We start from the raw sequence: 20,737 nt of genomic DNA on the forward strand, positions 1-20,737 counted from the left end.
GGTGGTAGAAATGCCAGTGGTTTTTTTTTTTTAATTGATGCACATTTTCTGCAGTGGTATGTATTAATTGCGTAAAAAAAAAAAAAAGAAAAAAACCCTGGCTGGGCGCGATGGCTCACACCCGTAATCCCAGCACTTTGGGAGTCTGAGGTGGGCCGATCACGATGTCAGGAGATTGACACCATCCTGGCTAACACAATGAAACCCCGTCTTTACTAAAAATACAAAAAATTAGCCGAGTGTGGTGGCGGGTGCCTGTAATCCCAGCTATTCGGGAGGCTGAGGCAGGAGAATGGCGTGAGCCCCGGGGGCAGAGCTTGCAGTGAGCCGAGATTGAGCCACTGCACTCCAGCCTGGGAGACAAAGCAAGACTCCATCTCACAAAAAAAAAAAAAAAATTCCAGAAATGATAAAAGGTGTTTTTCAAAGGACCCCAGTCCCATTTCTAAGGCAAATAATGGGACTGGGATCCTTTAAAAAACAGCTTTAATCATTTCTTCTTGGTGGGGGAAGACGGATCACCAGACTTTATAGCCTCACACTCCCCATTTGGAACCCTAACTACTTTTCACCCTTCAAATCTAGTCCTGATGCCTGTTTTTAAGACACCTCCCATGCACAAAAGCATTACTGGGTGATTTGCCTTAGGCCCACCTCTTTCACCCCAGGCCCGCTATGGCCAAACCCTTTGTTTGGGAACAGTTTGATTTTGCTATGGCAAGGACTCCAAAACCTGCCTTGCCATTAGGAAGACCTGAAGGAGTTGAATGCAAAATATTATTTCCTGGGGTCCAGACCAGTTTAGTAGCTGCGGAGCAGGATCTGAACTCCCCAAGTGTTTTTAATGATCGGCTCCATTTCGGACCAGATCCTTGTGGAACTACTGCCAGCATCTGGGTCTGATCTCACTGGGAAGGTAACCCCAGGTTCACACTGGGCCTTATGGAAGGCAGCAAGATGGACACGGCAGAGAAATCCATGGATTACCTCTTGTTCATCGCGTTGATTTCTTTTCTCCAAAACTGTTTTTCTTCTTTTAATTTTCTTCATTGGTTAAGATCCTGAACCCTGAAACCATTCTGCCTATGTCCAGAGCTTGCCTCTGCCACTTTCTAGTTGTGAGACTCTGGGCAAGTTTCTTAACCTCTCTGTGTCTCAAGCTCCCTTATCTGCAAAATAAGGATCCTAGCAGTATGTACTCCATAGAACTGTCAGGAGGGTTAGACGAGTAAATATAAAAAGTGCTTAGAAGAGTGCCTTGCGTATGGTAAAGATAACTAAAGGTGGCTATTTCTTTTTAATCATTGTTTGACATTTTTTGGCCTATTACGCTGTCCTAGAAGCTCTTGCCTTGTGCCCCTTTCTGAGGGAAGCGCAGTTTCCTTTGGGCACCGTCACCTGCTCAGAGAGGGAGATTTAGGATGGGCTTGTCAGTATTTATTCAGATACAAGGCCTAACATGGCATGTAAGTTATGAGGGCAATATTGTGCCAGTCAGCACCTCACACAGGCACAGGACAGAGGTGTTGCAACACAACTGCACGGGGCACCTCTGGGTCCTATCATTGTGTCTACTGCTGGTGACTAGCGACAAAGCAGTTCCACCTCAAGACCAGCATACGTAGAGGCTACCTGACCCAGATCACACTCTTCTTTCCCATCCATAGGGTTGACTGTCTTAGTCTATTCTGGCTGATATAACAAAATATCATAGACTAGGTGGCTTCTAAACAACAGAAATTTATTTTTCACAGTTCTGGAGGCTGGGAAGTCCAAGCAAGGGACTGGCAGATTCGGTGTCTGGTGAGCACCCACCTTCTAGTTCACACATGGAGCCCTCTAGCTTTGTCCTCACATAGCGAAAGGGACATGCTAGCTCTCTGGGGTCTTTTAGTAATGGCACTAATCTCAATCTTGATGGGTCTGTCCTGATGACCTAATCACTTTCCAAAGGCCCCCACCTCCTAATACCTTCAAATTGGTGATTAGGTTTCAACATATAAATTTGAGGGGCTGGAGGTGGGGCATGGACAAAACATTGAGACCATAGCACTGGCCATTTGGAAAATACCCAATATTTTAAGATGCAATTATCAAAACAATGGACCCAAAGCAATTGGATAAGTTGAGAAATTTTATCACTTGCCAAGTTTCAGTTGCAAGTGTGGAGTTTTCAGCTTAGTGAATTCCTTACTCTTGTTGATACTAAGGGTTAATAAACAACAATAGTCATAGCTGATCACAGAGAGTGGGGAGGAATAAAAACGACTTTCCTCCAAGGTGTCAACTCTGTACCTGGAGCGATTTGGGAGGGCAGAGCTCCAGAAACTGCAAAAAGCTGCCAGTGACAGTGTAAATGTAGTCTGTTACATGAACATAGTGACTGCTTTTTTTTTTTTTTTGAAACTACATTATTAGCAACTCACAATGAATCAGTTATTTTTAGTCACCAATCATGAGTCATCTATTCCCAGATTAGCATTAGATACTTCACCTGATAATTTAATGAGCACACCTCATAAAAATAGCACTACTATCTATATTTGTGCTATTTTCTAGTGTCACTATGTTTGGTGTTGTTAGCATTTACTAGATGTTGTTAGCATTTACTAGATGCCCTCCAGGATAAATAAATGGTAAATGGTAGAGAGAATACCCCCTCTAGGCATTCAGAGTCAGTTACCGAGGTGGAAAGAGTGGAGGAAGTCAAGTGAGACCACCTGAGTGTAAGGCCCAACTATAAATTTTGTGTCTCTTTAGGCACATGTCTTAATCTGAGATTGCTTCTTAAACCAGGAAAAACAGCCACCTTATGGAGGGTAGCAAAGAAATTAAAGATCATAAGTATTCCATTGCTCCCCTGCATTTCCCAACCACGCCCAGCTAGGCAGGGCTGGGTGACTAGCCTAGCCAATGGAAAATGAGTGGAAATGATGCTTCACTTCCAGCTGAGGCCGTGAAAAGCCCATGTGTGACTACCCCATCTCTCTCTCCCCTAGTCCAAGAGACTGAAAAGGCCACAGTTTTTCAGATGGTACAGTTTTACAAGATGGGGACTCCTCTTTTAGCTTGGGTCCCTGAGTGACTTTGTGGAGCAGAGCATTCACCTCCCCCTCACCCTTATGGTCTTGTAATGAATAGAAAGCATGAATAAGAAAGTCTTTATTGTGTCAAGGGATTTCCAGGTTACTTCCTCCACTCAGCATAATGTAGGCCACCTTCACTAATAACTGGGGTTGTTTTGAGGTGGTAAAATGTAGCAGTAAAGAACATGGTTTCTGGGGTCACACTGTCTGGATCTGAAACTGAGCTCCATTATTCATTAGCTTTTTGATTGCCCTGGGCCTCAGTTTCCTCACTTACAACATGAAGACAATGTCTTACATGATTGTTCTAAATATTAAATCAATAGAGAGAAAGCTCTGAGAGCAACACTCATAAGTGTTATGGATGAAAGTGTATACCCCCTTAAATTCTTATGTTGAAGTCCTAAACCCCAGTGCTTCTGAATGTGACTATGTCTAGAGTTAGGGCCTTTAAAGAGGCAGTGAAGGTTAAATGAGGTCATATGAGGGGGCCCTAATACAATATGACTGGTGGGTATTTGTTTGTTTGTTTGTTTGTCTGTTTGTTTGTTGTTTGAGATGGAGTCTTGCTCTTGTTGCCCAGGCTGAAGTGCAATGGCGCCATCTCGGCTCACCACAACCTCCACCTCCCAGGTTCAAACGATTCTCCTGCCTCGGCCTCCTGGGTAGCTGGGATTATAGGCATGGACCACCATGACCAGCTAATTTTGTATTTTTAGTAGCGATGGGGTTTCTCCATGTTGGTCAGGCTGGTCTCGAACTCCCGACCTCCGGTGATCTGCCCACCTCAGCCTCCCAAAGTGCTGGGATTACAGGCGTGAACCACCGTGTCTGGCCATGACTGGTGTTTTTTAAGAAGAGGGGATTAGAACACAGACCTAGAGGAAAGGTCAGCGAAGACAGGGAGAAGATAACCATCTACAAGCAGAAAGACCTCAGAAGAAATCAAATCCTGTTCGCACCTTGATGGTGGGACTTCCAGCCTCCAGAATTGTGAGGAAATGCATTTCTGTTGTTTAAGCCATCCAGTCCATCACACTTTGTTATAGCAGTCCTTGCTAACTAATATGGTAAGTACTCGATAAACAGCAGCTACTATGAGATACATTGCCAAGCACATACTAGATATTCAGTAAATATAAGTTTACTTTTCCACCACTCTCTCCTTTTCCCCTGGACTTCCCCAGGGTGATCCTCAACCCTGGTTGCACATTAAAATATCTTGGAGAAATGTGAAAAAGTGCCAAGCCCACGCTGCACCCCCAGTTTCTCATTTACATGACTTGGGTGGGACCCAGCACTGACAGGCTCTTATGCTCATCAGGTGAGTCTAATGTGTGCAGCCAGGGTTGAGAACTACTGTTCCACACTTGGCCTCAAATTGATGCTTACCTGCTTAATACTCTAAGGTTTTCCCAAATCTGGTAACAACAAAAACAGGGTGTGAGATTCCTGTGAGCCAATATACTTTCCTAGCTCCAGGAAGGTGGCATTCAAACCACAAAGGAAAAAACCAAGGCTGCATTACGCTGACATGACAGCTGGGCTGACAGTGTGCATTTTTTACTCAAGCCATGGGCAGAGCAGCTGATCTCTGCAGCATTTAACCCATCTGCTGCAGGGAGGGGAGAGGAGGGACCTGAAAGAAATAAAGTTCAGAGTTTTGGTACTCAAGACACCCAGAACTTCAGCTGCCTTCCGTTCTGTTTATTCCATTTGGGTTGCAAGAAACAGGAGCTTGCTTATGTGGGCCCAAATAAAGAGGATGGGATAGGAAGGTACAATAGGTAAGCTCATGGAAATGGAAGGTCCTGAGGCTAGGCCCAGCACAACCACAGGAAGAACACCCCTGGGCAGCCAGGAGCAGAGAGGACTTCCTCCTCCCCCCAGACTCCACACGACCTCTTTCATCTGTGTGCCTTTGATCTAATCATTGTCTCTCTCAACTGGTTTCACTTGCCTCCTCCTCTGGCTTGCTTTTGCCAAGGCATTGAGATTCCTTGGCTCAAATTCCTACCACAAATTGGTGGCAATATTTTACTTTTGTTCAAATCAGCTCACTAAAATTTGATGATCTCTGCTTTTTTATTTGAGCTGGAACACCTAAATTATAGGTCTTTGATCAACCAACAAATTGGCTAGCCTCAGATTAGGAATTTACTCCTGGTCTCATCATCTATGGATGAGGAAGAAAGGCCATAACACGGAACCACTGGAAGTACCAACTGGGACACGAAGATACTATGGATACTGGATGTCATACAGTCATGCATTGCTTAATGGTGGGAATACATTCTGAGAAATATGTTGGTAGGCAATGTTGTTATTGTGTGAATATCATAGAGTGTACACAAACCTAGACAGTACAGCCTATTGCTCCCAGGCTACAAATCTGTGCAGCATGTTACTGTGCTGAATACTGTAGGCAACTGTAACACAATGGTAAGTATTCATCTACTAGACATACCTAAACATAGAAAAGGTACAGTAAAAATATGGTATTATAATCTTATGGAACCACCACTGTCTATGTTCTATTGTTGACCTAAACATTATGTGGCACATGACTTTCAAACAGGTGGTTGAGCACAGCTAGAGTATTCTCAGACTCACTCTGAGAAGGACAAACAGTAAAGACAGGATTTTTGCAAAAGTATTTCTTTGCAACTCTACCGCAAAAAACTATTAGAACTAATAAATAAATTCAGTAAGATTACAGGATAAAAAATCAATATACAAAAATCAGTAGCATTTCTATACATGAACAAGCTAGCTAAAAATGAAATTAAAGAGGCAATGTCATTTAAAATAAGTAAAAAATATAAAATTACCTGATAATAAATTTAACCAAGGAGATGAAAGACATCTACAAGGAAAGCTACAAAATACTGATGAAAGAAACCAAAAAGAATACAAACAAATGGAATGACATTCCATGCTCATAAATGGAAAGAATTACTATTGTTAAAATCACCATACTACCCAAAGCAATCTATAGGTTCAATATAATCCCTATCAAAATACCAATGTCATTCTTCACAGAAACAAACAAAAAAACCCTAAAATTTGTGTGGAGCCACAAAAGACCCCAAATAGCCAAAGCAATCCTGAGCAAAAAGAACAAAGCTGGAATCATATTACCAGGCTTCAAAGCTGTAGTAACCAAAATATCATGGTAGTGGCAATAAAAACAGACACATAAACCAACGGAACAGAATAGAGAGCCCAGAAATTAATCCACATATCTACAGCAACTGATTTTTGACAAAAGTGCCAGGAATACTTGCTGGGGAAAGGACAGTCTCTTCATAAATGGTGTTGGGAAAACTGGATATCCGTATGCAGAAGAATGAAACTAGACCCCCCTCTTACCCCATACAAAAATCAACTCAAAATGGATCAAAGACCTAAATGTAAGATCTGAAACTATGAAACTCTTAGAAGAAAACACAGGGGAAATGCTTCAGAACATTGGTCTGGGAAAAGATTTTCTTTAATAAGACCTCAAAAGCACAGGCAACAAAAGCAAAAATAAGCATTATTATTTTAATTATTATTAATAAGGATTATAGCTATTATATATAAACTATATATGATTATTAATAAGGATTATAATTAGTAAGGATTTATATCAAACTAAAGCTTTTCTGCACAGCAAAGGAAACAATTAACAGAGTGAAAAGATAAACTACGCAATGGGAGAAAATATTTGCAAACTATTCATTTGATAAGAGATTAATATTCAGAATATATGAGAAAGCAAACATCTCAGCAGTAAAAAAAATAAACAATCTGGTTTTAAAATGGGCAAATAATCTGAACAGACATTTCTCAAAAGAAGGTACACATATGGCCAAGAAATCTATGAATAAATACTGAACATCACTAGTCATCAGGGAAATGGAAATCAAAATTATAATGAGGTATCATCTTGCCCCAGTTAGGATGGCTATTACCAAAAAGACAAAAAATAACAAATGCTGGTAAGGATGCAGAGAAAGGAACTCTTATATACTATTGGTAGGAATGTAAACTAGTACAGCCACTACGAAGAAGAGTATGGAGGTTCCTCAAAAAACTACAAATGGAGCTGCCAAATGATAGTCCCCACTCAGAAAGATTAACATGTGTTCTCTATAGGGACCCAGGGGACTGGGAGCAGGGTGAACAACCACATCTAGGAAGTAACTTTCTATCAGCCTATCCAAGGCCCATGAGTCCTAGGGGTCAGAAGTGGAAACTGGTAGGAATGTTGGCTTGTGCATTCTACCTAAGGAGGTGGAGTCCCAGGGGAAGAGGTTAGGGGGTGTCAAAACAGGCGGGGAGACAATGAAGGGGATCAGAATAAGCCAATCAAAGGAGAGCTACTATCAAAATCAGGGAGATTGTATTCAGAAAGGCCCAGGAGAACCTAGGAAAGCAACTTCAAGAGAAAGGTCTAGAGAACGTGATGCCATCTTAGGAAAACACTAGTTATGTATGACTTTATCTGTCCTCCAACCTTCCTTCTGCTTCAATCCTGAAAGTACAGAAAATGTGGCTCACAAGATTTAGCTAGCTCGAGGAAGAGTAGGAATATCAGACACAGAAAGAAACAAACCACCAATTTTTGCTCCTTCTGGGTCACTGAGGGAGGGGAAGAAATTCATGTCTGAATTGAAACTACTTGTGACAAAGTCACTGGAAGATTTCTACCTGAGAATGACCAGAAAAGTTGTGATATTATTCTGAGTTTTCATCAAGGAACAGGGGGAAGGTAACCACATTGAACAGGTTTTAAAAGGACAGTGGGAAACAAAAATAAAATTGTCTTGTCTTTCTGGTTCTGTCCCATAAGTACTGCTTGTTCAACTGATGAGTTATATACAGATGGGGTTAAGGAGCAAGGGGTTGTGGACAAGACAAGTTAGAAGGAGAAGTTACCAGACAAGTTACTGTATGTATTAAGTATTCCTTCATTTAAAATCAGCTCCCAAATCCTTGTGGTTATTTCCAAAGAATCCAGTCCCTCCCAGAAACGAGGCCTTCTTAGGTGAATGACTCTTGATATTTGTGGTCCAGTTCTACATCAGTTCACTCATTAGCATGTCAGATTCACCAACAGGACCTGAAGTACCCACCCACTGAATTGACCAGCCTAAACATGATTGATAATCTTCCTAGAATGGTCACTTTGGTGGCCAAGGTGACCAGACACATTCATCTATGATCCACCTACAAATGAGTTAGAATTCCAAGCTTTTTTTTCTGTTTCTGGCCAGTAATTTCCAAGAGCAGTCAGCTGAGCTACGCAAACTCTACAATTCAACTGTTGGGCAGAGCTCCTGCTGAATGGGGAATGCTTCCTTATATCTCATGGATTAGGAGAATGGAGGCAGTGAGTGGCCACATCACATTTCATTTCTAAGTTTATTAAACAACAGCAAATGACTTCTGTTAGAGCCCAGGCAATAAAGTTTGTACTACAGAGCATACAAAGGTAAGACAACCTCTCCCCATAATGTATTAATCTTACAATAAAGAAGGCAAGATAATGGGACCATCCCATTCCAAGAGGAAGGAAAGGCAGGGAGTGCAGAGAAGGGTTGAGATGACTGTCTGGGAAGTTGTGACATTTGAACTGGCCTTGTATGGGTAGCATTTCAATAAGAGATCATGGGTGATGACGGGGGTAGAGAAGGCCATTCCAAACCCAGGGGACTTGCCACCATGCCTGGTCTACCCTGGGGGTTTTTCCTCAATGCCAAGACAGTGGAGATTAAAAAGTTTCATTTCCTGTGCAAAGTCTGTTCCATTTAGGAGTTGCCTGTAGTGCTCTTTAATTGGAGGTGGGCAAGTACAAGGAGTGTTCTGAACAATTAGTACCAATAGAATAGCCTGGGGTATAGGCGTCTAGTGGGAATCTCTGCTTTTCTCTGTGGGCTGTTGTTATATATGGATTCTTAATTTAGGTCCATGGATGGGTATGGAGGGTCATGAATTTTTGAAATTGAAAACAGATTTTTAAATATTTTGGTAGATTTTGGGGGGATACTGGTTCAGAGATTTCACCAAATTCCTCAAAGAGATCCATGACCAGGAAAGGTTTAAATCACATAGAGGAGGAGGAGGAGGAGGAGAAGGAGCAGAAGGAGGAGAAGGAGGAGAAGAAACAATGCCAAATTAGGTTGGCTTGAATAAAACAATTACAGTAAAGGAGAAGCATGTTAGGTCCTTTTTGACTTAGAAATGTCACAGACTCAGAATATTCCCTTCCAGAGCATGACCAGGGCACTAACCTCAGAAGGTCTGGTCTGTCTAGGAAAGATGGAACTCTACCGAAAGCAGGGATGGAAGTAGGAAAAATAAACAAGAATAGTTTTCTCATTTTCAGCTTTCCCATTGTTAATCCTGTGCTTTCTGACTACTTTCTAATGGTAAAGCAGGGCTGTCTCCACCAGTGGATATAGCTTGAGGCCACTGGAAGTCCCACCAGCCTCCAATTTCTTCCTTTGGACTTGTCATAATGACTAGGATCCCAGGGGAGATCCTGCTTTGTTCTAAGGCAGCAACGACAAGAAGGCTTCAACTCTCACAGAACTCTGCTCTGCTTTTTGTGGTTGCCTGTAGTGCTGTATAAAGACAGATTCTAGACCAAGACTGGGCTGGAGGTAAGTTTTTGCCTTGTCTGTTTAAAAAATTCTCTCCAAAGGCTCCTACTAAAACCCAAGTGCTTTCTGGGGAAAGTAGATGATGATTCCCTTAGTTTTATGTGAATAAGGATTGATTGGTTTGAATAGCAGGTGCTCTCACACAAGTCCCTGAGGGTGAAGCCCAGGAGGGCCTGAGCTCTGGCAGAGAATGTAGAGGGGAGAGGGAGAGAGAAAGGGCAAAGGGAGAGAGAGAGGCAGAGAGAAGAGAGGCAGGATGCACTTGGGGATACTCTGGGAGGAGGAGAGACACTCATCCTTATCAATCATGACATACAACCAAGACAAATATTAGAAACTAAGGATTTGGTTGGTGAGGATTTCCTGACTGTTGTTAGAAACATAAATGGGCACAGGGCTGCTAGTCTCTCCATAAACATTATTTGCTGGGCAAAACTTCACCATGACTCACTACTCCAGCAAACAGCTCCAAGAACTCAGAAGGAATGCTCACATGCCCTTCATACAGGTAACTGCTCCGAGGGCATGCTCTGTAATTTCTGCACATTAAAACCTATGGGAAGCTTTTCAAGGATCCCGATGCCTGCCTCGTCCCATGCAACTTAACTCAGTGATTCTTAACCCTGGCTGTGCACTGGAACATCCCGGGGAGCATTTTAAATTATTGATGCCTGGATTCCTCTTGAGAGATTCTAATTTAGTGGGTCTGGGGTGCAGCCTGGGCTGTTTAACAGCCCCCTGGGTAATTCTAATGTGCAGCCAAGGTTGAGAACCACTGCTTCGGAAAAATCTGGCAGGAAGAGATTCTGATTCAGGAGATCTGGGGTGAGAACCCAGGAATTTATATCGAAACAACCTTTCCAAAGCAGGAGACTATCTCTACATGGTACAAAACATTAATTTGTCAATTCAGGAAAAGCAGATCAATCTGATTATCTGGCTTTTTCTAGATATAACACCTGGTTGATTAATTGAATTTTCTCCTTTTCAAGTAATTACTTTAATATCCTGTTCAAAGAGCCATCACACACTATTAACTTGGGCATTTTGATTGAATTGACTGCTCCATCCCATCGGTGCCGATCATGTCATCACCCTGTATCCCTAGGTGCAGCACAGTGCCTGGCACACAGAGGATGATGAAATATTAAGGGGAGCAAAGCCAGTAATTACCTAGGGATCTTTTAAAACAATCTCTTGGTCCTATCCTAAATAAATAGAAAAATTTGGTATGGGCCAGGAATTAGACGCATCAACTATGAATAAAAAGATCAGGTTTTTTAGCCAAAATAACCAAACCAGTGTGTGTAAACTCCATCTCTCTCTTTCTCCGATGTCACGCTCTTCTTCTTCAAGTGGGGGAGGAGAAGCCTCTGGCAGCCTGGCAGATGGGGTACTGCATAAGCCTCTCTCTCCTTATCTTCCTTTCCTAAACTAATCTCCTAAATGAACATGTCATATCCAGGGAGTTTTAGGGCTTGGAAATTTGCAGCTCTCTGAAAAATCCCTCCTTGGCTGACCAGTGGGTTCCTAAGGGAAAATCCCTTAGCATGTCCACAGGCTGGCTGAATAGCACCCCGGAAAAATTGAGCCTGGTGGATCTTCTAAAACAGCAGCAACAAATAATGCCTAGCATATCTGCAGCAAATTTAACTGCTGGGGATGGACCAGCCATGAAATGCTTCATGGTCAGTCCTGGTCATGGGGCCAGGCAAGTCACAGCGACCCTGTGAGCCAGTCAGTGCTGGACGTCATCACACCCTCAGGCCTTCTGTCCACCGTCCTGTGGATGTTTACAGTAGGCTTGGTGTTCCCAGATGTGCTTGCTCAGATGTTTCTTTGGGTTTTGCTAATTACGACTTTATTGAGAAAATAAGACCTTATCCTAAGATGTTTAATTCTCTTGAAACATTTTAGACAGGAATTTGATACTTGAAGGCTTTGCTTTATGCAAGGTTGTGTTTTTTTTTTGTTGTTGGTTTTCCATATATTCTTTGCAAAGAAATTGGTCATTTAGATTTAGGAAAAATCTGCTCCATTCTGAGAAGCCCTTCATACCCACGGGAGAAGCTGCTGTGGCTCTCCCTGTCTGACTGTCTTTCCTCGGCCAGGTAATCTTCAATTTTCCCTCAATCTTCCCTACAGTCCGGCACATAAAGGAGTACACCTGGCTCAACAGGGGCCTCTAAGACCTGCTCCAGGGAAGTTTCATTGATTTGGATTGGTCAGTGCCTGTGCTGAACCGGTAAATATCATGACTAGCATCCCTGTCCACTTCATTCCTCCATCCAGACCTGGAGCCATCTGACCACCACCTTCCACTCAACACTGTCCTGTGCTCTGGGATAATCCCAGCCAGGAGATGCAGGGATTTCCAATATTTTGTCCAGCCCTCTCGAGATCAGCATCAGCTCACACTTGTTCCCAGCCCAGCTCTGATCTTGCAGTCCAGCTCTAGTAACTAACTTTCGGTCTTGCTTCTAAAGCAAGTTCCCACACTGTGTTCCTGCCCAGCCAGCTCCCAGACGGGGGGGCGTACCCAGTGGATGTGCCTGCCTGGGGGACTTGGCTGAGTTCAGGTGCTTCACAGACCACCATACACCTAGAAGGGAACAGAGATTTTCTTTGGCCAGCAGGAGTTAGTATGGGATGAAGAGGGATGTGAATATTGGTAAGGAAGGGGGCAGAGTAGGGAGAAGGAGGAACAAGGAGCAAGGGAGCAAGCATGGGGGCTGGCACAATGAGGGTCAGGGCATGAGCTCAGAAGGGAGGCTGGTGAAAGAGAAAGGTTGCCACTTGTGGGTAGGGCCAGACTTGCAGTGGACAGATGCACTTGGAGGAGTTAAGGAAATCTAGTCCCAGTTATTGAATCCTCACCTGGGCCCTTGTGCCAACTCCCTGCCCTGGTGAGCTGCTTGGCCGCGTTCCCTGCTAGAGCTTGGGTTCACTCCTTTCCCATCAGTCACCACTGTTTTGGTCCTGGGGTCCAGCTCAGGAAGCCACCCTGACATCTGGAATCTATTTTCTGAAACACACTTCCTAGATAGCAAGAGGTACAGCAAGTGCAAAAGCCTAGGGGTAAGCATGCACTTGGCACATTCAAGGAAAAACTGGAATAGAATGATCCAGGGCAAGGGATGAGAAATGGGATAAAAGAGATAGTCGAGGTAACACTGCATGGAGCCTGCTGTGGTTTAGATATAGTTTGTTTCCACTAAAACTCATGTTGAAAACTTGATTCCCAATGTCGTGTTGGGAGGTGAGGCCTAATGGGAAGTATTTGGGCTACAGGGGTGGATCCCTCATGAATGTCTTGGTGCTGTTCTTGCTGTGGTGAGTTCTTGCTCTCAAAAGACTGTATTAGTTTTCAGGGAAATAGATTTATTCCCATGATGTTGGGTTGTTATAAAGCCAGGATGCCATCATCCTGTCTTCGCATGTATCCACTTCTCCTTTGACCATCTCCTACTATGTTGTGATGCTGCACAAAAGCTCTCACCAGAAGCTAGGGGCATGCCCTGGAACTTCTTAGCCTGTAGAACCATGAGCTAAGTAAACCTCTTTTCTTTAAAAATGTTCAGTCTCCAGTATTCTTCTATAGCAACACAAAATCGACTAAGATAAGGAATCTGGATTTTACTTTGAGTGAAATGAAGAAGATAATCGCTATTTTAAAAAACTCACAACACTTGCAAGCTAAACAGCTAAGTTGATGAAGGGTGAGCAGAAAGAAACTGGTCAGAAAAACTGGGATGTAGTCCTGGTTATATCCATCTTTGTAACCAAAGCGTGATGCAAAGTTCTGTTTCCCCTACACCTGTCTCAGAGTCCTTCTACCTAGAAGCATCCCCATCCCCAGAAGAAAGCCCTGGTCCTTCCCCTCTGTCTGCTTTGCCTATGTGCAGTTAAGTCTTGCCTTAAGTCATCAAGTATAAAAAAATGTTAATGTCCCTCTTCTCCTTAGCCTGGAGAAGGGGAAAAGAAAGAACCAACAATAGTCCTGGTTAATAAAGCCTCTTAGGATATGCACTTTGTGTGGAGAAGGGGAGGGGAGGAGAGGGTACCAAGAAGGGGAAGACACTGCTACCTTTAGATGAAGGGGAACCAAGAAACTAGCATGGAAGGACCACTTCTCTACATTCTCTCTGTCTGTCTTCTCTGCCTCTACCCACCACCATGTGCTCCATGTGTGGAAGACTTGGTTCATGACCTATTGTCAAACGCAGTGACTCTGACTTTGTTCATGACAGGGAACCCTGGCCTGATTCCATAGAACATGTACTGGTCGTGTCTGTTTATCCTTCCTAGCTACCCATACTCCACCCTGTACTGTATGATGACTTTACCTTAGACCTCATCTGGCCCAGAAGCAGGTGATGCAGTTATGGTTGAGATTCTAAAAGGTCCTTGAATTTTAGTTATAAGTAATGTAGCCCTAAGAATAATCTTCTGTATAACAAACTTCTGTACAACATATCCAAAATCAGTACATTTAAAAGACAGCTTGGAAAGTGTGTGTGTGTGCGTGTATAAACACACATATATCAAAGTCCTCAATAAAAAAATGGGCAAAGGACACAAAAGACAAATAATAAAAGAAATACAAATGACTGAAACCCTTCAAAACCTCAGCCTTTCCAGAATTTAAAGAAATGTAGGTTAGAATATTGAGAGTAGCCAGTGAACATGGACAGTAGCCAGTGTTATTTAGAAAGTGGGAAACAGACTCTCTCAAACATTACTGATGGGAATGTAAATTCATAGGACCTTTCTGCAGGGGAATCTAGCAATAGGTAACAAAATTTTAAAAAGCCGTTCCCTAACACGACAACTTCACTTCTAGAAACTTATTCTTAAGAAATAATTGGACAACTCCACAAGGACATATGTACAAGGATTTACAGGAAAAGCAAGCCAAACCTCCACCATAGAAAACTCGCTAAATAAATTATGCTACATGCACACTGTGGGATATTCTTTAGCCACCCAAAATAATGGAAAACAGTATTTGTTGGCATGAAAATGAGTGTACAATACATGAAGTGTGAAAGCTAGATTACAAAAGCATGCAATGTATGATACAATTTTTGGATACTCTATCTGCATTTCTGCATAAAAAGTCTGGAGAAAATATGTATACCAAAACTAAGTCATTATTGGTTTCCTGTGGATTATAGGATTTTAATTTTCACTTTTTAATATTTTTCTGTACTTCTTTGAATTTTAAATAATGAACATTAGTGACTTTTAAAATCAGATAAGACCGGTAATGTTGCAGTGCTCTGGAAAGTGAAATGAAATACTTATCAGCAGATCTCAGTAGAAAGGAAATCTCTTTCTCTCCCATTCCCACCCCGCAGCCAATCCATCATGCCATACTTCGGATAGGATTACACTTCAACTCTCTCAGGCAGATGAGCATCTATTCTATTTTTAAAAGCTTCCAGAGAAAGAGGCTTCAAAATTTCTCTGGGCAATCCATTCCAGGGTTTATCAAATCCATCTGAAAGAGAAATTTTGCCTTATGCCTAATCCAAAACACCTGTGCTGTGATTAAGCCATTGCTTTTCTCCTGTAACTTCCAGTGAAAGTAGGAAATGGTGACTGCCGTTTGTCCTAATCAAAAGCAATTATTTTCCAGAATATCTGAAATTATATACATCCTGCAAGTTAAACATACATGCATGCATACACACACACACTCTCAGGACTCTCTAAACAGGCAAGATCATACAAGCAAACATTAAATTCTGGGCCTGAGGGTTAATGGAAGTCGCCATGTAGAAAGCCCACCTAGGCTGTTCTGAATCACAGAATTGCAGCTGGAGCTTGTTCATCTCACTCATTTCAGTGGTGGCAACATCAGGAACGCACCCTTCAGCAGGAACAAGGGCTACAGATGTTGCAGGAAGCTATCTCAGACTGTTCTAGTTGATAAGGAGGTATACCACTCCCAAGCCTTGAAAAAATGGAAGAGAACAATGGTTTGCTGGTGCTCCTGGCCAGTGTGAAGGATGCATTGTGACAGAAGCCTTTCTATCTCTGTGTTCTGCAACTGCTCCTCTGTCCCTCTCTCTCCTCCTCTTCCTAGTGTTCCCTCCCTCCCAGCTTCGGACTTCTTTCCTTCATCCTCTCCTGCTCCACATGTTGTCCTCAATGCCACCTCAGCTGTGTGTTGCCTGTTTGCTATGTGCTAGACACTGTTCTAAGAATGCCACATGTCCTCAGCTAATCCTCCCATCCACCCTGTTAGGTGGACACCATCATCTCCATTTAAAGCGGTCTCATCCAAGACCTCGCTCCTCTACTCGCTGGGCGCCAGATGGTCTCCAGAAGCACCCTCTGGAGCCACAGGGAGGTTTCCTGTCCCTAGAGGGGCAGGTGGGGAAATGTGCCCAGGAGCCTGCCATGACCAGGGACCAAGGGAGCTGAGCAGGGTGGAGTTGTGGAGACACCACAGGCTTTGGAGCCTGGAGCAAATGCTGTCATCAACTCCACCCTTATCCCTTGGACATTCATGCATAAGAGATGACCTCTAGTCACCGGAGTCTACAACTCTGAGCCTGAGGGCTTTTTCTCCCCAAGCAGTAAGCCACCATGACCCTGGGGCAGCCCTCCACCAGCAACTCTCAGGTGTTTGCGTGAAAGTACCCCAGCTCCCTCGGCACTTGAGTGGAATAATTCTGGGATGTGAGTTTTGTACTATTTCGCTTGGGACTTCGGCACAGTTGTACATAGCCGATACAAGCAGCTGATATAACAATGCACCCCTTTCTGATTGCCTTCATTTCCTGAGTCACTTCCCACTGCTCAAAAAACTGCCTCCACTTGAGTCATCATCTCAGGTTGTCATCCTGGGAAAACCTAACTAAGAGTCTATGACGGACTTGGTTTGAATTTTGGCTTCCATGCTTTCATTCCATATGACATTTGACACACTTTAACTCTCAGAATATTGGGGTGAGGTGTTCCAGGGGTTAAATTTCTTTGCATTTGAAGTCCTGGTAAACAGGCAGTCAAGAAATGGCCATTCTTACTGTTGCTGGGAAGGTGATGCTGTTGCTATATGGTAGCTGTTCCTTTCCTAAATAAGAATGAAAAATATCTCCCCTCCTAACACTTCCGGAAACACCACCACGGGCTTGCACCTGGCTGCTCTCCAGCACCGTGCCAGGAAAGTGAAAAGCAAATGTGACCCACTGTGAAATCCTGCTATCAGATGCGTTCCTCAGAGTTCAGTTTCCATTTCAAAGAAATAAAATTGCAAGTAACTTTCAAAGAATGAGTTACCCCAAACTGTTGCGCCTACTTGATAATTAAGAGATGTGAATTCCTTCCTTGGGGAGAGTCTTTTAATGCTGTCAGAGTATTTCCATCCAACTCTTTATAAACACATTTGATTCTCATGTCTGATCCTTGTGTCTGGATAGGTTAGGTTAGGCTCCATAACAACCAACACAATCTCAGTGGATTAGCACAACACATATGGACTTTTTGTTTGCTTTCTCATGGTCTGCTGGGGGATCCATGCCATGTTATCTGACCTGCAGGATCCACGTTGACAGAGCAGCCGTCACCTGCAGCACGGCTGTTCATTATGGCAAAGGGAAAGGGCACTGGGCAGTGTTCTGCATGAGCAATCCAATGTTGTGCTCCAAAGCCTCATTCTCGTTTCCTCTCGTGTTACTGGCAGGATCTGTCACAAGGTCAGGAAGTTGATCTTACCATGTACCTGGAAGGCAGACAGCAGGAAAGAGTTGATGTATAGAAGTAGTGACTATCACTATATGATTGCATCCATTTTATTATGCAAAACATGAGAAATGGCAAGCATACATGCTTTTCTAAAGTCACCAGGGAGTCCGGGCAAAGCTAGGCCTAGAATTCTGGTGTGGTCTTTCTCCCTGAGATGTCTAAAGAAGACTACATTGTGAGACAATGAGAGTCCCACCCCATTCCTATCTCTTTCTCAAACACAACAAACTTTAATTGTCTTCATAATTGTTCTGTTGACTGGCAAGCTCAAGGGCAACGATTGACTGATCAATGATGGTGACTCACTGGCTGAACTTATGAATTGGGTAATAAAAGGATCTTTTAAACAGCAGGCACAGTAAAAGGAAGTGTGTAAAAGTGGCTTCTTCCTCTGGCCTACTGTCTTGTCCCCAGAACCAGGTGGCATCCTCCAGCCTGGGGGATGATAAAGCACTCAGTGCTATCCTCAGTCCATGGTGTTCTCCCTTGGATTGTTGAAGTTTCCACCCAGTAGTATCCCACAGCCTGCTCATATCAGCCTGCAAGAACCAATCGTATGCATCTTTTGCATCTTTTCTCAGCTTCACATTCAGGGAAGTCACAGGGGTGGCTTGAAGTCAGCCGTGGCAGGAGTATTTACACCACAGTAATTGGTGAAGCTATAAATCCAGCTTTGTTCTCCCAGAGAGCTGGTTGTTAAACCTGTCTCAGCATATCATGGCTTCTGCTCTCAGTTCGTCACATACAATTGATTTTTCCTTCATACTCTTGCATGGCTTGTGGGCATACCTGGATCCTTGAGGACTTGAGAGCTTCTCTGAGAAGGAGGGCTCTGCCTCAACCCTTTTTAAAGTTCTTCTCTTCCTGGGCATATACTTATATGGTACTTGGTACTTGCCTGGCATATTCTAATCACTTACATGTATAAACTCTCTGATCCTTCAAACAACCCTGTGAAGAAGGAACTATTATCTTACAGATGAAGAAACTGAGGCACAGAGCAAATAGGGAAATTATCCCAGACTCCATAGCAAACAAGCAGCAGAACCGGGATTTGCACCCGGATAGTCTGGGGCTCTCCCATCTGTACTTGTAACCACACTCTACTGCCTCTCTCTTAGAGCACATACTAGAAGAATAGGAAGGTTTTAATTAATTAGAAAAATAATGTTCAATGTCACTTTTCTGAATATCCAATATCAGTTATGTCTGGCAAGCACATTGTTAAAAGTGGATTCTTGCCCTTGCTTCATATTCATCTATTGAATACTGGCTGCATGCCAAGCTCTGTGCTAAGTGATGAAAAGGATACAAGGATGACAGTAATATGAGAGAACATTTATTGTGCTTTTATGAAATAGGCACTGTGGCGGGTGCTGAAAGGGCTATAAAGACAATGATAATGACGGGTGATGACGATGATGGCAATGTCACCATTATTTGAAAGCTTAATATGTGCCACACATTGTGCTGAGCACCATTGTGTTTCAACTTTGCCATGCCTTGTGAGACAAGTATTTGTCCTTCTGTGCCCATTTGGCAGTTGAGGAAACTGAGGCATGGGGAGGTGTCAGAAGCCACACAGCATGTCAAGGAGTTCACAATGGAAGCTGCTTCATCTACACTGTCTACAAGGCAGTAGAGTTAGACCCTTTGGGGTTTCTCCCTGTTGCCTGCAGGCATAGCTAAGCAGTTCCATGGATGTTCTAGCTCAGTTCTGTATACTTACTTTTTGGCCTCAAGGAGAGCTTTGGTGTTGTCAATCCAACATCCCTTTTGAATACAGATATAACAGGGGGAAGCCCAGCAAATCAAAAGTAAAATGATTTTTCTAAACTTTAAGAAACATGAATCATTAGCATTCAGAGGATGGCTACAACCAGCATAGATACCCTTGCTATTCATTGAGTTTAACATATGGTGCCAATGAGACCAGAAACTCATTAGGTACCCAAAAGAAGCTTAAAACCAAGGTGAGGACCTCTTCTTTCAACATATACCCCACTTTGTTACTAGAACCTCCCATGGGAAAATCTGCAATAGGGATAAAACTTTGAATTTAGAATTATCACAATTAACTTTGAAATTAAACATCACTATCAAATAGCTGGATACACTTTTAAACAAATATGGTAGAACTCGTATTTCTCATTTGAATATTTTTATTTTTAATGATGTTACCATTGAAGATTATTCTCTCATTCAACTGTGTTATCACTTAAAAATATTGATAGCTCTAATTTTAGAGTTGTTTTCTGGTTTAATCTAGGAAATGTGCAGAAAAAACAACCTAGTGTGTGTGCGTGTGTGCACATGTATTTGCCTGTGCATGTATGTGTGTGGCTATCACTGTGGAGTCCAAATTTCTGGTTCAATTCAATCAGCCACCTTACCGAGTATGCTTAGTTGTCCATGACTTTGTGCTCTAAAAGTAAAATCCACCTGCTACAAACATTGTAACCACAAAGGAGAGCCAAAATAACATGCTACGGGCTCTGCCACGCAATTCTAAAAGAATAGTTCCCCAAATGGCTTGAGCAACAATGTCACTAGAATATGCAAGGTGAGTCCTTTGAAGATAAACTTGCTTATTTGTGTATTTTTTGTTTTGTTTTGTTTTGTTTTATTTTATTTTTGAGATGGAGTTTCACTCTTATTGCCCAGGCTGGAGTGCGGTGGCGTGATCTTGGCTCATTGCAACTTCCACCTCCTAGGTTCAAGCGAGTCTCCTGCCTCAGCCTCCTGAGTAGCTGGGATTACAGGCACCCACTCCCACACCTGGCTGATTTTTTGTATTTTTAGTAGAGATGGGGTTTCACCATGTTGGCCGGTCTGGTCTCGAACTCCTGACCTCGGGTGATCCACCTGCCTTGGCCTCCCAAATATTTATGTAATTTTTTAAAGGGGATTTTTATCCCACTATTTCAAAAAGATTTGAAGCAGTCACTGACAGTTTAAATCAGTCACATTAGTTTATCCTAGCATTTCATATGACAAAATCTCTAGGAAATGCTTATTTTTGTTCAGATGAGAAGAAAAAAGACAAAGCCTTACAGTGAAGGGTGTGAACGGAGATATTTGGAGAGAAGAGATCATAAAAAACTTCATTTAAATATGAATTTAATACAATAAAAAGACATCACAAACAAATGGGATAAGGGGAAATTATTTTAAATCCTTGCCTTACATTATAGAACGAAACAAAACAGAGACAAGTGAAAGAGCTCAGTGTGAAAAATTACAATG

General features: G+C 42.7%; 1 long non-coding RNA gene across 2 annotated transcripts in view; it reads right to left on the bottom strand.

Moving 5' to 3' along the window:
- Window positions 1–9,196: 9,196 nt before the first annotated feature.
- The window catches only part of LOC112425496 (uncharacterized), a 109,620-nt gene continuing 98,079 nt past the window's right edge, over window positions 9,197–20,737 (bottom strand). For both annotated transcript variants that reach the window (XR_003016573.2, XR_011622227.1), the window contains one exon: window positions 9,197–17,468. This is a non-coding gene — a long non-coding RNA (uncharacterized lncRNA). The remainder of the gene's footprint in view (window positions 17,469–20,737) is intronic.

This window comes from Macaca nemestrina, chromosome 4 (genome assembly GCF_043159975.1).
Source record: "Macaca nemestrina isolate mMacNem1 chromosome 4, mMacNem.hap1, whole genome shotgun sequence".
Taxonomy (NCBI): domain Eukaryota; kingdom Metazoa; phylum Chordata; class Mammalia; order Primates; family Cercopithecidae; genus Macaca; species Macaca nemestrina.